General features: G+C 39.1%; 1 protein-coding gene across 5 annotated transcripts in view; it reads right to left on the reverse strand.

The window, feature by feature from the left end:
- Window positions 1-18,480, reverse strand: part of ESR2 (estrogen receptor 2) — a 91,846-nt gene that overhangs the window by 59,864 nt on the left and 13,502 nt on the right. The window contains exons 3-8 of one of the 5 annotated variants that reach the window (XM_064511956.1): window positions 16,537-16,653; window positions 16,185-16,228; window positions 12,447-12,498; window positions 11,310-11,429; window positions 6,133-6,185; window positions 4,401-4,559 (exon numbers count right to left, since the gene is read on the reverse strand). The gene's annotated coding sequence lies outside the window, so the exon portion shown is untranslated. Of the gene's footprint in view, window positions 1-4,400; window positions 4,560-6,132; window positions 6,186-11,309; window positions 11,430-12,388; window positions 12,499-16,184; window positions 16,229-16,536; window positions 16,654-18,480 lie in introns of all 5 variants that reach the window. The other 4 variants (XM_064511955.1, XM_064511959.1, XM_064511958.1 and 1 more) reach the window with 4 other exon arrangements.

Genomic DNA, 18,480 nt, shown 5'->3' on the forward strand with positions numbered 1-18,480 from the left:
CAAAGTTTTTGGACTGGCAGCTGGTCACTTGTGATAATTTCTTTGTCTTCTACCTACTGTTCAGATACAGTGGAATGGGAGTCATGAAAGTGCCCAGATAAATAGGGAAGCAAAGGAGGGTTCTATTCTAAATAATATTTGCTTTTTTTTTTTTTTTTTTAAATCATCCAGCCTCCCAAAGGAAGGATGGCAATGAAAAGGGAACTCAATTAGTGGAGCAAATGCAATAAGTAAGTAAAAGGACTTCACTTCAAAATAAGTCTCTGAATCTACATCTAGATGAGATTAGCATTGCAATTCTAGAAGTGCTATCAAGTATACAGCCATCCTTCTCACACTTTGTACTTCAAATGGATTAAAGGAAAATAAATATTCTGAATTTATAATATGCTTTGAATTAGGTACATTTAAATTTGTCACACATAGGAAGAACACAATTGTTAATGACTGCATTAAATTGTATTACTGGGTGAGAATCTACCAGGAAGTACTAGAAGTTCAAAGGCTATCCATTCATTAAATTTAACGCATGATAAAAATACATGTTCTTCATCAGTTACACGAATGAAAGCTTACAAGTGCACGTTCTTTCATCTAAGTTTGACATTCACTTGCTCCTACCGCCCTGAGTCAAAATAATCCAATCACAAGAAAACAACACAAGAAGAATTAACCAATATTTCCTATACAATGATTTCTGTTATCTCCCACTGCAGATATTAAAGGCATATATTCTTGAGATGATGGGTCAAAAGTGCAGATACTATTGTCAATATCAGAAACACCTAATTCGCTCCAAGTATTTGAGCCAGATATCACAGAACCAGTGGACCAAAGTCTACCTAAAATATGGAAGCGCAGCAGGATAGCAAGATTTCTGCAAGACAACTGTCAGTAAAGGATAGTGTCAGAAGGTTAACAGAACATAATAAGAATCCCAAATCCCTGACACTAGTTATTCTCTTTAGGGCTTACTCATATTTCTGACCAACATTAAACAATGAGAACATACAGGATGAAGTTAAACATTTTATGATATTTTAAGAAATTTTTCTACTTTGGTAGCTGTTCTTCTGGAATATATTCTTTTCTTTTTTCTCTCTCTTTTTTTTTTACCCCTCTATAAGTTGTTCAGATTCAACAGCAGTAGGAAACATCCTCACTGAGTCCTTGACAATTTTAAAGAAAGCTGGCAGACTCTGAGGAGACACTGACCTGGAGCATCACTGCCAGTGGTATCTGCAGTCTGACATATCTTCCAAAAATTAGACCTGGACAGTCAGACAGACGAAAGAGTTTAGAAAAAAAGCTGGCACAGTTGCTTCATTTCCTGAGTCTTGAATTCCAAGTTCCCTTCTCTGTGTTTTCTCCTATAGAACATATCCTCTGAGCTAGTCTATAACTACATCTTTCTTCTGTTGTATCTTTTCTGTAGATTTACTTTCCTAGTCTTGCTTACAAGGTATTTTAACTCCCTTGTATGCTGTGAGGAAGATGAATATTAGAAAGAAGTAACACAACAAAAAAATTTGGTGTTGGTATAGAAAAATTGTAAGACTGAACCAGGCCAGAAAAGCAAGGACAAAAGATAGTTGTTTAAGTAAAAACAAATCTACTTTATAGGCACATTCTAATCATCCTACTCATAGGCTATATCTATTTCCTGAATCTCCAGTCTGTTTTCATCTCTTTAGATTGCTGGTTCCTTAGGAAAAAGATCTGTTTCTTCTTTAACTTAAAACTTCCACATATTTTGAACATCTGCAGTTTTGATATAAATGAATATAAAGGTAATGGGAAAGAAAGCTACTCTGTACATTGCAGTCAAGAGCAGAGTCAGATGTAGAATCTAGTCTCGTATTCCAGTCACTTGAAATAAATGACCATATCATCCCACTTCTGATATTATTGAACGTATTTCCTGAAATTCAGGTTGTTTTAATGATTAAAAAAAAAGTACTGAAAGTTATCTGGAAGTTCTGATTCATTCTTTAATTTCAGGAGTTTCTCTATTTATCTCATAATTGCATCTCATGCAACCAATGTATTTACATGAAGGCACAATCTTCATAATAGCTTCTGTGAAGTCAGCAAGCTGCGGTAAACCACAATGTGGTTACTTTCGTAGCAATGTGCTAACAAGAGTAATGCTGTGGATGTTTAAAGACCGTACTAGAATGATTTTTAGGATAAAAGCATACCGACATCAAGACTGCTTTTAATTAAACGTCTAAAACTGATCTTTGTTCATTTTTAAAACATGGATAAACCAAGTCCTAACTGCTTTTTAAAGGAACAATACAGCTCTTGTGATTCCTCTCTTACAAACAAACAGTATTTTTCTTCTGCAATATTTTGTATCTTTGTGACAAAAATCATTCTTTCAGATTGTTGAAGAAGTCTCTTAAAAACTCCTTAAGCTACCATCATACGAACAGAGAGGCAACTTGTATTAGTTAGAGCCACCAAAAACTGTTTAATAAGCTTTTTAAGAGTCTATAAGGAGACCTTAATGATTTGCTTTAACAGCAATAGAGAGAAAAAAAAGTACCTAGCCTTTCCCCCCCACCCCGCCTTTGTCTCGCTATTTCTTCAAGTGGTCTTTTGGCTGAGTGCAGCTCATTAGCTACTGTTTCCAACATGTGCTGTCTTTGTCTTTCTTTATTTCATAGTCTGTGGAGACTTGTGTTTTCAAACTGACCACCCTTTCAGATACTACTTTTTCTTTAGTCTTCTAAAATCCTTCCAAAATTCTTCGGGGATATTTGTTCTTCAAAATACATTTTGTAAGATATGAAATAAATCATAAATTGCATGAATACACTCAGAATGGGAACACAGAGCAAAATTCCCCAAACTAGTACCTTTCCCAGACACATGTGGTATAATTAATCCAATAAACATATTAAAGAGGAAAGAATAATCTGGGCTAAATTTCAAATGATTATCTACTTTTTGAGAAATACGTAAGTGCTAAAAGAAATAGATGCATACCTACTAATATGCCTAAAGCACCCACGGCAAATGGAAACATCTTGTTCCAGCTAATGCAGTTTTAATCTTTTAACCCCTATCTGTATCTGCTGGGTGCTTGTGCTCTCTGCTGTAACTCAGTAACACTGTGCTCAGTCGTGTGACTTGAAAATAGCTGCCTAAAATTGTCTGCCTCATGGCTACTGTGTTGTTAAATTCTGCAGCAATGTCCTGTCCCTGGTCAGTAGAATAGGATTGCTGTACTTAACGCTCAGATTGTAAACTGAGCCCATAGCTGTGGGTTTGGCATCTTCATTTCACTATACTATTCCTAAACTTCCCCAGCATCTCCCCAGTTTTGAGGTTTCTCAACTTCTCTTTGAAGTTTTAAGGTTCTGAGATGCTTCTAGAACTCAAACTTGTGGCTTATTCTCTTTCTCAGGCTCTTTAAGTCTCCTCTTGTATTTGTTTATCTGCTGTTCTGCATGTTTATTTTCCTCCCTCTGGAAACTTTACCCATGTTGAGAAATTAATTTTATATAGCATATGCTATGAAAGACTTGGAATTCTGCTGTTGACATTTGACATCTCTTCTTCCGTAAAACAAAGACATCCTGATAAACAGGTTTGAATGAAAGGGCAGGATGACAGTTGTTTCTCAGAATATATATATATATATATATATTATTGTTCCAAAGTGCTTTCATGCATTTTGGAATTTGCTGTTTTAGTAACAGTTAATGGCTTATATGATGTTTGGGAAGTAAACTACAATTTTTTTAAGCAAGAACTTTCTAGTGCTCTAGCAATCTTGTGGGGAGGGGAAGGGGGGAGAGCAGTGTTTCTCTTCTGAAACAGTAAGAAGAGTAGTAAAGTAAGAAGAGACCCAGCTTTCCTCCATGATGAAGCTCATCAGGAAGAACACTGCTGAAGGCCTGTGTGAGATTCCCATGTGATGTGCTGCCCCCTTTCCCTCAAATAACATTGCCAAAGGCAGATTTGATTTTTTTTTAAAACTGTTTTCAACTTTTTTTTTTTTCCAGCTGAAGTTTGCTTCAGAAAAACTTGCTTTAATATATGGAACATATTGTTGCCTTTTTAAGTGGTACTCTTGCCACCCAATATTGTATCCAAGGTACTTGCAGATTAAAGTTACAGATTTCTATACTTTGTAGGAAGTGTTTGTAGTTGTAAGGGGAATATATTTTTCTATTTTTAATTTTAACTAATGAATGTTCCATTGGTTAAATAATTCATTTCTCGGTGTACTAAATGTTTTTTCTCATCCAGTTCCTACATGACTTCCTGCAAAATCACCAAAACTGACACAAGGCTACTGCCTCCTGGTAATATTGATTAGCCACCCTCAGAATAGGAGGAATCAATCAGACTGGATTTTAAATGTGAAAATGAAAGTTTACACTGACCTTCCCTGTAGATTACATGTCCAACTTGTACTGGTGGAAATAGTCTGGTATTGTTCGCTGAACTGCTCCCCTTCATCCTAAGATGAAGTCTAAGAGCCAAGATTTCTGTTAAACTCAACTCCCTTATCTTCAGCATCTCTCTCCTCTCTTCTATGAGTGCTGTATAGGAAACATGACAGTAAACAGCATTAAATTAATTTTACTATTGTTCTAGCCAAGATGATTAACAAGTCACTTAAGAGTGTCTATCTTTTAGAAATTTGCTTATCACTTTCCTCCTTTGTGAATACTCTTTGTCTTTAAAAAGTACCATCTCAAATACATTTTATGCAAAGATAGTGACGCTGTCTGGCATATCTGTAAGAAATGTCATCACAGCTTTAACCCCAAAGCATTATACCAGAAATGGAAGTACTCTGATTCTTCTTGTTTCTTCCGTTAAATCATGTTAGAGAAGCACCTAGGCATTGAGAACATAATCACATGTTCCTTATATCCTGCACAGCAGGGATCTCACTGCTATTCTGAACAACAGGTTATGAACTGAATTTTTCAGAATCACAGAATAATTTAGGTCAAAAAGGAACTTCTGGAGCTCATCCTCTCCAACTCCCCTGCTCAAAGCAGGGTCCTTTGAAGTTACATTAGGCTGCTCAGGGCCTTCGACAGTCAAATTCTGACTATCACCAAGAACAGAAATGCCACACCTCTCTGGGCTATTTGTGCCTGTGCTGGCTCACCCTTGTAGTAAAGAATTTCTCACCTTACATCCCATCGGAATTTCCCTTACTATAACTTGTTTCTGCTACTTCTCGTCCTTTTGTTGTGTGTGTGCGTAGAGTCTGGCTCTGTTTTCCTGGGTGTTTATAGCGGTATTTGAAAACAATTAGATCATCCCTTTCTCTTCAAGATGAAAAAAACCCAGCTCAATCAGCCTCTCCTTAAACATCACGTGCTCCTTCTATCTCATCATCTTGGTGGCCATTTGCTGGGCTCACTCCAGGGCAGCTAGAGGACTGCTACAATTCATCAGTCCTCTCTGCTACTTTGGCACACCGATTCCTTCTTGGCATCTCTCTTTTATCCTGTTCACCTCTAAAAGCACTTACAGACTACCTTCCTTGTAATCAAATCCATGCAAGGAAAGTGAAGGACAGCAGTAGCTATGGTGGGAGTTCTTTGCCACCAGAGATAACGTTCCAACAGAGTAGTTCAGAGGATGCTCTACGGAAGGGTATGCCCACGTGTCTCCATCCAGATCACACTTATAAAACTAAAGAGCTCACTGACTAAGGACTTCCAACACTTGCCAGTCAACTCATCACACCCCACCTGAGAGTGTATTTCATCAGGCAATTTGGTATCCATTTGCTTCCAGGCTCCTGGTTAGCAACAAAGCAAGAATGTTGCCCTACAAAAATACTGCATAGAAGAGCTATGCTCTGCCTCTGTTAATCTGCACCTGCAGTGGGGGGAAGTGAGCATCCACAGTACTCCCATGCTGCTCCAGAAGAAGTTAAGTAATTCAGGAATAGCAGACCACAATAACCAGGAAAATCAATGGCCCATTTTGTATGTTACTCTGCCTCCTGTCAAAACATTTCTCAAATATCAAAAAGTATGTCTCTACGGAAGTGATATTCAAGACAACTTTACAAAGTGCAACTACCAGGAGCATCTAACCATGGCAACCTGGCGTTTCATACAGCCTTCATTTCTCCAAGTTCCTTACCTCTCTGATGCCAAAGCTAGTTGGCTTCCAGTAGGTCTACATGAGGCTGCCATCTGCAATGCAGACAAACACCGAGGAAAATAAAAATCCTCCATAATGCTTCAGCCCGGGTGTCCAATATTAAACAGTATGGCCAGTATCTTTCTGGATACCAGTACCTTACATTGTGAAATCTGAACATTGTATAATTAATTAAGTGACAACAGATGCCGTGCTAAGTTGTGTAGGAGTGCATTTTATTCAAAAGTTTCACTGAAAACTGGCTAGGAGTTTGCTTTTAATTTGAAACTTTTGAGAGCAAAAGTAAATATAATAGATTAAACGGCAAAAATATTGCTAAATGTATTATTAGCTCTACTATAGTTTCATCAAAATTATATTAAATAATTACTCATTTGCTTGTTTTATAATACAGTGGGGAAGAAGGAAAAAATCTCTAAAAATCGTTAACAAAAATGTCACTTGAGTATTTTCAGGTAAAATACAATTAATAAAGGGATCTTTTCACAATCTGATAGACCTAAAATAAAATCAATAACACTTCACTAAGTGTGAACTTTATTGTTCTAGTCAACAAAGCAAAAATAATTTTTAAGAAGATATTTGTAGTTTAAAGCAAGGTGATCCCATTACATATTTATGTATATCAGATAGGCTCGAGCTATTGGCAAAAAATCCTTCAAAATTAAGCAGTCGCAAATGAAGCGGCTAAGCTCCATACTCATAAACAGTCCTCTAAATCTTTCTGCCCAACACTGGATAGAATTTGGGAATAGGAAGGATATGAGCCTACACTTTTTAAAGCCCATCAGACTTAATTCTCTGATTGTTCACACCACCTTCATATTAGCTGACATGCTGACTCAAGTCTGGTTTGACTGATGAGTGACTTGTGCACAAGTAGACACAACTAGAACTTGGCTAGTTCACCCCAACTCATCCAAAGTTATCTTAGCAAGCTTTGCAGGCTGCTTCTCAGTGTCCACTGCCTGCACATCCTCACCTGCCACTTTGTGTTAGGAATTTCTCTAGACATATTTTGTCTGTGCAGAAAGATGGGGAGAAAAGCCTCACAAAGTCTTGGACAGCATTTCAAAGGTTTGCCATAATATGTAAAGTGAGGTTTAGTTCTGCTGAGCTATTCTGATGCCCAAACCCAGTATAATCAGAAAAGCCAACCACAAAAGCAAAATAAAGGAGTGAAGAACCTCTATGTGGGAGGGTTTGAAGTGGTCCTTTGGGGCCTTAAGGCTGAGAAACAAAGGAAGTAGTCAGGGATGAAATGCTGCTAAAAGAATAAACTCTTCAGGTCAACAGCTAGAATTGGCCACAAAACTACATCAGGCTTTGGCAGACACCAGCTATTAGTGTATCTAAAGTTTAAATCCAGCCTGCATAGGAGCAGTGTAACAGACTAGTATTTGGAATAATGCAGCTTTGTATTAGTGATTAAATAATAGAAGAGCTCTTTTCTGGTGTGGTTTGAAGCTGTGTCCATGCCGAGTTTCTTACCTTCTGGTATAAAAAGACCCTGATTTTCTTGCAGCTTAAAATCTGAAGCTTGGCAAGATTTATTTCTAATAGAGAGAATAGATGAGCCATTTACTAGTGTTTCTTGGCTTCTTAAGAACTTATTAAAAATGTCAATATTAGATTCTTTTCTTTCTGCTGAATTTATGTAATTATACTCCTGTGTATTTCTCCCATGCAATATTTATATCACATTATTTTTAATTCATTCTCTGTAACACATAGTTATTATTTTCATAAAAGCTCTTTTAAAATCAGTTCACTAGAGTACTTTTTTTTTCCCCTAGAACCAATTCCCTAAACTTTCTCCATTCTCAGCTCATATGTGGGTGTCAAAAGTCCATAGCACTTTGACTCTCTCTGGTCATCAACTTTATGTCAGTTTGCCTCATCTCCAGTGAAGGGAGGACATGAGTTCAGAATAAGGACATTGTACTAGCATATGGAGTATTTCAGTACATGGGGTGGGTCACCAGACAAGCATTTTCATTATGCAAGGGGAATGTTATTTTGAGTGCAAACATAAGATTTGTGCAGGGCAAGTTTGATCCTGTGATCACATTCTACAAAATGTTTTTAGTTCAAAAACTACAAGGGAATGGAATAAGGTCATTGAGGAGATTACAGAAAAGCAACAGAAGGGGAAAGACTGATGGTGGCAAGCAAGAGAAAGCAGATTTCCTGACTTGTAGCCAGGAGCAAGAAGAGAAAATGATTTCCCAAAGAAAAGCAAAACAGGAGAATTAAGACAATCACAGGTGGGAGCAACAACTGTGACCATGGAGACATGTATTATCGCTTGAGTTTGTGGTGTATCTTGCTGCTGCAAGGGTCGCAGTGACTACCATTCTTTCTCAGGAAGCAGGTCCACTTCATGCATAGCATCAGGCTGGGGAAAGGAGTGAGCAGCATTCCAACCAAAATATCCATAATACCTTTGGAACAAGGCTAGAGTAAGGCCTAAGGAATTTTTCAGCCCTCCACTTCCTCACTGGCCCTGGTCCCACAAGGATTAGTGCCTCTGAGACTGGTCTTTCCCACCAGAAAGCAGCAGCCTACTTGTGCAGTAAGTTTAGGGGAACAGTTATGAGGCTTGCAAGGACTACTCAAGGACTACCTAGCCTGTGCATGGAAGAAGGCAGCGTGGAGTATCAGGCTAGTCTGATGTGCTCCAACCAAAATACAAGGTGGACATCAGAGTCAAGGGACAGGATGCACACAGCTGGCTGGAACTATTTGACTTGATGAACCCATAGCCAAGTTTGGTCTCAATTAGCAAAGACAGCAGAAAGTGACTCTACAGTTTGAGCTCCTTTCAGTGCAGGTCAGAAAACTTAACTTCTCATTTCCAAAGAAATATTCTCTCATTTCTCTGTCCACTGGAAGTATCTGCCAATGATTAGAGAATAACTTTAAAGTGAGACCTCTTCCTATAATACAATTAACTTACACAAAAATATTTGTTAGCAGCTGTAAATGGCTGTGGAAATTTTCTATTACCGCTTTGCTATAAATTGCATTGGTTTGACCTTTTTTGTGATATTTCTAAAATACAGATAGTAAAAGCATATATCCAAATAAAACAGTGTTATTTTAATGATTTTACCAGTAGTTCTTCAGGAAAGATTAATCCATGTTACCTTTCCTTCATGATTTGTGAAGTTTCTCTATAGATCAACTTTGCCCACTGCCACTTTGGTTTATTCCAGACACTTGGAGAACAAGTATTTTTCAATATACTCATAAATCATGCAGAATATATTGCTTTCAGATTTATCAGAAAGACTGGAAAGCAGCAGGGAAGTCTGCCACATCTATGCAAAATCATTATGCTCAATCTGAATCTTGCATGTGGAGAAAAAGCAAACAACAGAAGTGCTGTAGCAGGTGTTAGAGAAGACTTTAAAAGAAGAAAGCTTCACTGAAGTAAACCTCACATATTCTACTCAACCCCTCCCTTTAGTTTTTCTCAGGAGCACAGAGCTCCTGAGTCTAAGTCTAAATCTGCCCAAATGCCTAAGAATTTTCATGATGCTGAAGCGAAGCAGGTAACAGGAAAACAAAAACAAAAAAAAAACCCACAAACTTCCTCAAAAAACTACATGCAATTTTGTATGCTATATTTTGCCAATTGATGCAACTCCAGCACTTCAAATCCTCCTATCAGACATAATTTATACAGCAGAATATAATGAAAAGCAATGTACCTGGTATTAAAATGGAAGATACAAAGCTCTACATTTAAGGACTTGTAATAAGTCCCAGAACAAATGACCACTTAAATTACAGTTTAGAAAGACCCATATTTGCACATTTCATGAATTTTCATTGCCAAAGATAAAAGCAGCTCCAAAAAAAGATATGTTATCTAGTCAGTCACACAGCTGTTGCTCAGGAGAACAGCCAGTTGAGGTAGGCTCTGGGTAGCTTTAGTCTTGTCCTTGGAGGCAAGCAGAGTTTTAACTTAGTCTCTTTCCCCCCCCCCCCCCCCCCCTTTATGTGGGATTAGACCTTGGCAAATATTCTGATGTCTTTAGGAAAACAGTATTGTCCCTTTCAGTATTCTGCATGGTCAGTACAGTCTCACCTCTCTCAAGAATACACAGATTCCATCAAGGCATTGTTTATGGAACTATGAAGATGGTCAGACTGGACTAGCACCAACTTCACTCAGAAAAAAACTTAAATTTTTTTTCCTGACTACCTAAATAGTGTATCTCTGTTGCTACTGTTTTCTAAGAGAAACATCATGCCTTTGCTGCATTCTGCTAAATCCCATTATGACACCTGTAGAATACCAGTATTCCCATAATACTCCTTTCATAGGAAGGCATTCCTTTTCCTTGCAAGTTCTTCATCTTGAAATTGAAATTAAAAACACCTCTTTTCTGTCTCTTTTGATTTTTTTTATTTTTTTTTTACATGGCCAAAGCTAGAATGTTCTGCTTATGTCTGATGGCACCTGTACTTTGCCCTCATTACTGCAGAATTTGTTTCAAGACCCACCTGCATCATCTAGTACCCCCAAAACTTAGTAACCAGGAAATACCTGTGTGCTAAAGCCCAGCAACAAGGGAAAGTGACCTACTGTTGAACAGAGAACAGCAAGTACTATGCCCTAGTATCAACAGGTAACAGTTTGGGGTACAATAAAGCAATGCTGTTTTTCTCGCAACGAGGTGAACAGGACACTTTGCTGCTCTTTTTGGCTAAATAACATGGCACTTCACAATGATGCTAGACAACTGATAGGTGCCAGAAGATATACCTTTCCCTGGTATCACTTGGGTCAATGAAACCAGCTGCTGCTGTTTGTTCCTTTTTCTATATTTCCCAAAGGAAAGTGACTCTAGTTTCTCTACTAATTTTAAATTTCATTTCCTGAGCAGTTAATGCTTTTTCAAGACTGCAGTGCTTGTCTTCCCCAGTCAACATTCTTTCAAGGCATTATGAATCATGTATTTTAAAAAACTAGTGCCCAAGGAAAGCACTTACATTTTATTTTCATACTTACAGCTCAAGCTAGGGAATGAAAGCAGCAACAAAGAGTTAATAATGCAATGTGGGAGCACCAGCCTCATTCAATAGCAAATACACGATATTATTTACACAAACTTTTCTAATCACTAACATACTTAAGGACTTACCAAATGAATGGCGAGTCAACAAAGAAGTCATTTTGCACCTCCGTGACGCCTTTGGTTACTCTGACCTGGAGAAGCTAGTAAGGATGTTTCTTCTAGGGTCACTTCACCAGCTAAAAATCACTGCACAGGAACATGCTTCTTACAGTGAGCAACCCAAATACACAATGCTTCAAAGAAAGCACCATGCCTTCCTAGAACCTTTTCTTTCTGCACAACAATATATATCACAGATACTGTGCCAGCAGTGCCCTATCACTATCTTTCTTAGCTAGAGTCTACCTTCTCAGGCAAGAACAAAGAGAGACAAGTGATTCTAAATCTATATGGGAAACACTACTAGTTACTTTTAAGGAAGGTTGCTGACTATAGTCATCTCCCTTAGGGGCCCCAGACACAGTATGCCTGCTGATATGTCGCATATGCACACAGATGTGCTGTGTTAGCCCACAGCTCAGCCCACTTGTGCTCTTTTAGTAAGTACTAGTCTCAGGTGTGAGTTGGTAATAACAGTTGAGAGGTGATTAGGAGAATCTTTTCAAACCTCCATTCAGCTGTTACTAACCATGGATATATTTATCCTTCTTCACTACAAAGCTGGAACACATGAGTCTAAATTCACCTGTGACTTTACCTGAACATCACTCACAGTTGTATATCACATCTCATCTGGGAGGCAGTAACTTTTAGCTAAGCCACTAGACTTCACAGCCACATAGCAGAGAGTGTATGCTCAGTCCTCACCATTCTGAAGGAGTATTGTTTCAGCTGAAGATCAACTGCATCTAATGACACAGAAATATGCTCCACACTTGCTGAAATTACTGGGTAGGGCACAAAAGCCCCCTCACCATCTCCTTTTAAATCAGTGGCAGTAGATCTGATCAGAGACAACAACAAAAGTGAGCATTCTTTCTGGAAAGAATCTCATTTGGTCAGGTCCTAAATATGAGAAATAACAGACAAAGGATTCTTTCCTTTGGTAGCAGAGGAGGGTAGCCATGAAAACTGTATCATGGCAAGTGGCTGTGATTATTCCCTTCAAAACCTCTGCAAATAAAGAGGGAGTCAAATACTCTCACCTTTATTAGTAGAAATCTCAGCAGATCCTCTTGCCATTTAGTCATATAGGAGGATTACCTGGCTCTGGCCTCTCAGCTTCTTCTCTAGATCTTTCTGCTCTTCCTTCTCTCTGTAGACACATCATGAAAAAAATATTAATAAACACTCTTCAGAAGAAAATTGGCTGAAAACGGTATCTAGGGATAAGCACATATCAAAAAGGTTAAGACTGCACATATCTCTTGGATATTTCTTGGCTTCTCAGGGGTAGGAAAGCTGCTTTAAGTTAGGAAAACTTCTGAAGGAAGCTACCTTTGTTTAAAACGAGCTACAGCACAGCCTATATATGATGGCTAGAACATATTTTCAGATAGATTGTCACAAAGGTATTCTGGCATATTGGACACAGAACTATATATGACAATCCATAATAGTTATTTTTTTCATGAATGCATTTGAAAATGCTTGTTGAGACAAGGCTTCAATGCAGTGTCAAGTTTTAACAGGTTTTAACTGTGTCATTTACAGCTTTCTCTAAGATTTAAACTACACTGTTCACATACGGCTCTCACAGTCACTACTACTAGTGAGAGGCAATGTACTGATATTTTGGTAGCATCATGATTCTTCAATGTACATGATGGCAATTAATACCAAAAATTATGATGTGTCCATTCTGTGAGGGCATTTGAAAGACTATCCTTGTGTACCATGTGTGCTGCCCTCCATGGCTTAGCCTGCCTCTGTTCAGTACTACTCGATTCTACTGTCTGTTCATCTATCCTCCTCTTCAGACAATACCAGCATTATTTGTGGGGAGGGGAACAAGAGAGGTTGTGATCATGTAAAGAATTCTCTACCACAAGGAAATTGTGGTAAGAGTCCCAGTGCCCCTATTCCTATTTTATGGTGCAACCTCCAATACAGAATTAAGTCCCCAGGGAGATCTCCAGACTCCTGCTATGAGATTCTCCAACCCATCATCACCTACTCTGAAACCACACTGAGCCCTGCTTAATGGCACTGTGACACTGTCTATCATGCAAGAATGAAAATATCACCCACCTATAACTACCACCCATGGCACTAGAGAGAAGCTCACAACAGGGTGCAAATCACAGCAAAAGCCTGGGTGATCCATATCTTGTGTTCTCCAGGTATCACAATATTGCAAATCCCATCACCCTGCACATCCCTGAGTGATTACATGCAGTCCCATAATGTATGCACACTGTGGCCAAGTGTGGCCAAGTGATTCCTGAACTCTCCTCTAACTCCTAGCAGAGATGCATCATGGGTGTCCCTGCTATTATGTTTCCCTTTCATTTAGAGGAGCATCTGTTACACTGTCACAGTCAAATCGTTAACAACTGTAATACCTGTAAAACTGACACTTTTGAAAAGGATTTGGAATTCTACTTCAGACACTTTTTCAATTCTCAGACTCTTTTACTTAGCTCTCCCCAGTGAGTGTATAAATACTGGTATTTGACTGCACCTCTACAGTGGTTACAGAGGCAGCAATTTCTTTCAGCTACTTGACATGAGTTTTCAAGTACTCAGTGTGAGAAGACTGTGTAGAATGATTATTTTTTGTAGATTTCTAACTCTTTGACTTCATCCCTTGCAAAGGTGACTTTTTGGTTACCAGCTGGCTTCGGAGATACTGCACCACAGAAATAAGATGATAGAAAAAGAGAATATGTACCTGTACTTGCAAGAGACAGAATCACAGAATGGTTGAGTCCAACCCCCCTGCTTAAAGCAGGGTCAGCTAAAGAGGTTGCTCAGGGCCATGTCCAGTTAGGTTTTGAGTATCTTCAAGGATAGGGAGTTCACAATCTCTTTGGGCAACCTGTTCCAGTGTTTGATCATCCTCACTTCCTAACACAGGTGATCAAGGAGTCAACAAGGAGAGACGCTCTGCTGGACCTCATCCTCACAAACAAGGAAGAACTGATCAGAGATGTGAAAGTGAGGGGCAGCCTTGGCTACAGTGACCACAAGATGGTTGAGTTCAGGGTAGTGTGAATAGGGAGCAGGGCAAAAAGCAGGATCACAATCCTGGATTTCAGGAGAGCAGATGTTGGCCTGTTCAGGCCAAAGTTAGCCTTCCTTTTGCTGCTTATGTACTTGTAAAAGCCTTTCTCGTTGCCCTTCATGTCCCTTGCCAGTTTCAACTCCAGATGGGCTTTAGCTCTCTTAACCCCATCCCTGCATGCTCAGTGTCTCTATATTCCTCCTAGCTCTCCTGTCCCTGCTTGTCCCGTCCCTCTTGTACACTCTTTTTTATGCTCAAGTTTAGTCAGGAGCTCCTTGATCATCCATGCAGGCCTCTTGCAGCCTTTTCTTGATTTCCTGCTTGTTGGGATCAACCAGTTTTGAGTTTGGAGGAGATGATCTTTGAAAATCAACCAGCTCTCCTGGACCCCTCTCCTTTCCAGGACTGCATCCTATGGGATCTTTCCAAGCATGTCCATGAACAGGCCAAAGTCCTGCTAAAGTCCAGAGCTATGATCCTGCTATTTGCCTTGTTCCCTCTTCTCAGCATTCCGAATTTCACCTTCTCATCATCAACTTGGCTCAATATCTATAATCTGGGAGGGAAAGGCAGTTCAGAAATGAAAAACTTTTTCTGTTGGACATTACTACATTTTGTATGAGGCTAACTGCAAAAAACAGCAGCAAAATCACACCACGATTATACATGACAGCTACAAAACTCAGTACCTTTCAAAAGAATTTCTATAGTGGCTAAAGCCAAGTGGTCTGAAAGAACTTTTAGACAAAATTGAGATGTTCACTGCCTCTCCAACATTACAGCACTATAAATGTGCAGTTTTCCCCAAATCCACTGAATGTAAGTAGTGACTTCCTCAGAGCAGCCTGCAAATCCAAGGTAATCAACTGTTTAGTTCTCTGTGTCATCATTGGCCAGGTTTTGGGTCAAACTAAAGAATTTACATTTGAAATAAAGCTGTTTCAGCTTGCTCACAGCTATGTTCTCATTTTGGTGTAAGGACTACACAGGAGGCATGTCAGGGTTAATGCAGAAAAGCTGGTGCCTCTGATAAAACTTATTGTTGTATGGATCTCTTAGGTGGGAAAAGAGCACAGAATGGGAATGACCTCCACCATGAGGCACTGTGTGTCCTTTCCACTCCTCTCTCTGACTTTAGCCCCTTGCCAAGCTCTCTTCTATTGAAACTGAAGACTTCGTCCCTTGGTTTCTATCTTGAAAAGTTATGCTTTGCTGAACTAGAATAGAACCCCCAGGTGCCAATAAGCAGAATAAAGTGATTAATTCTTGCAGTGGCAGTATCATTTCTTGACGGGGCCATTAGTATTTGTTGCGGGAACTGCCTGGCAGTTAACATAAACTGGCTGTGAACCATTGTAATGTCCGTATTTTGCAAAAAAAGCCCTCCATTAAAATGTTACGTCCTTCAATGTCATGCTGAAAGCTCCCTCACTCTCATATGCATACATATATGTTCTACTTGCTTTTCTCTGAGTAAACACAGAAAATAATGAACACGGAAAATTGAGGCAGCAGTTTGGTGGCCATTAAGGTCTTCAACTATAACATTCTGCTCTAATCTACTTAGTTCAAATTTCTTATTAAGCAGCCTAGTATATAACACATCCTTGAGAACTAGCAGGAGGGGAAAAGGAACAATATTTGATTTTACTTGACATACTAAAAGTATGCTTTGTGATCAACAAAAGGTCAGGAACATTTTGTTATTGCAACAAATTGCATCAATTACAAGCTGTCCAATCTCTCTCTGCAAAAGTAACATGCACAGGAGTTACCTGCAGCCTCCAGGCTTTGTTCCTTACTTTCTTGTAGGTTTTTCCTTTGGGAAAAAAATAAAAAAGTTGCTATTAGCCTTAGATCAATTAAATACAAACTTCTGGATATGGCATGCAACAGCTCATTGCAGAACAGGCTTAAAAAGCAGATTGCACATTTATGTCCCTGCATCCAGATACAGGAAAAAGGTTTTTATACTATAAATCTGAACCTAAATTACCAATTGCCAGAAATGGGGTAGGCAGAGCAAGGAAGGATCACTCTATACATGACCCTTATACTCTTCCTTGAATATCTGCTACTGACCACTGCGACAGACGAGATTTGTTCAAAGCAGAACTTTGTTCTAACCTGTGTGGTTTATGCAGCATAAACGGCAGGATTTGGGTAGCAGGGGCCGCAAGGGTGATCCGTGTAGAAGGAGTCCATGAACTGCCCTGTGCCAGTCACAGACAGTTCCAGTCGGCTCTGAAATGGATGAAAACACCCCCCCGCCGCATGCCCAAACTTCAGCCAAGTAGAGGAGCACATGGTGCCTCTGCTCAAAAATATTTAAGAACAGGCAGCAGCCACAGAGGAGGAGGCACACCTGCCCAAGCGACTGCAGCCTGCGGGGGACCCACACCAGGGCAGGGACACCCCTGAAGAGACTGCGGCCCGTGGGGGACCCATGCTGGGGCAGGGGTTTCTATGGCTTCTTTGTCTGTCAATACCTGAATCAGTAATTAAAAGTTGATGTTATGTGGCAATACATTCAGTGAAATTCCACAAGTCAAGACAGTTTTGCCCACAGTACATGGCAATTTATGTTTCACAAATTATGTTTTTTTTCTCCGCTTTCTGGATGAAGGATAGGTCCAATATTTATTAGGAGAAAAAAAATCAATTTGTGGAAGGAGGAGGGAGCCGTCATACTTAGTTCAGGGCTACTCAGAACTGCAAGTTCTGCAAATGTTCAGAGAGATTCTGCAGACTATTTAGGAGTTTGTATTTCATAATGAAACTCGAAATCAGGTGAGTTTTGATGGCTTCAGATTCTGATGCAGAAGTTTCACGAGTACCCATAGGCAATTGTAGTCACTAGGGTTCTGCCTGCACTTAAGGGTTATGCTCTCTGCCCATGACTGAAATAGCTTCTTTTTAATATATATATGACTGCACAGTGGCCACACCTCCATTTTAGATGAAAGACATCTGAAAAACAACTTCCACAGCAATGTAATAACAATCATGTGTAGGGACTATGTTCCTTGGGAGAAAGTACACCATTGGCTTCCATTCCTTCATCATTCATACTAATGGAGAGAAAACCATGGTGTCATCCTTTATAAGAAGATATCTCTTCCCAGATTATATAGTATTACCCAGCAAAGTAGGAAACATGTATGCTTGAATTTCCATTACAAAACTCCTCTGGTCCAACAGAACATTTGAGCAGATCACATAAAAGACTAAGACTGTTCTTTGCAACTTAAACAAAGCAAGCATATGATTCAGCAACTCATAAAAATAAGTTTTGCTATCACATATCAAAATTATATGCAATGGAACATCATTAAGGAAGAGACGTGATATAAAGCGGTTGCATTCAATTCTTCTTTTTCAAGTTTGGCGTCATGTTATTAGCTGCCTGAGTGGTGCAGTTTTCCAAAGCAAAGTTTATTCCTGACTAGTAATTTTTGATTTAGTTTGAAAATTACTTCTGAAAGTCCTTTTTGTTAAAAAAAACCAATAACATCAACTGTAAGGAGTTCTTCTGCAAGCATATGAAGGGATTTTAAAACACAATAAACTGACAGTATTCTCCTGATAACACTATGCTGACTGGTCCTAATGCTTGCATGTGCTCTACTTGCAGTTTTCTGCGACCAACAAGAACTCTGATGACGTGATTTCTAGCTGCTGCTCCTGTTCTCATGGAAACAGGTGTCAGAAGTAGGAGAAAGGTACTTTAAACTAATCAGAGTTTCTTTTTTAAAAAGCTCCTTTGAGAAACCATGATTAGGAATGGGCATGAATCCTTTTTTTTTAAAAAAAAAAAAAAAAAAGAGAGAGATCCTTGGTAGAGGTTTTCCCTACCACCATCTATTTGCTTTTTTCTTGGTGCAATCATTGGAGTGAAAGCTAACGAGTTCCAATCTGGGCAATTGTTTGGTAGGCTTGGTACAGCCCCCAGGCAACAAAGTGCCTATTCTTATTATGTCTAGTATGAATCTGCCAACATTACTACAATTATTTTGAAATCTTAATCTATTTTAGCACATTACTGAATTCAAAATCCAGTCTGTTGCTCCC

The sequence above is a fragment of the Dromaius novaehollandiae genome, chromosome 5 (genome assembly GCF_036370855.1).
Source record: "Dromaius novaehollandiae isolate bDroNov1 chromosome 5, bDroNov1.hap1, whole genome shotgun sequence".
In the NCBI taxonomy this organism is placed as follows: Eukaryota; Metazoa; Chordata; class Aves; order Casuariiformes; family Dromaiidae; genus Dromaius; species Dromaius novaehollandiae.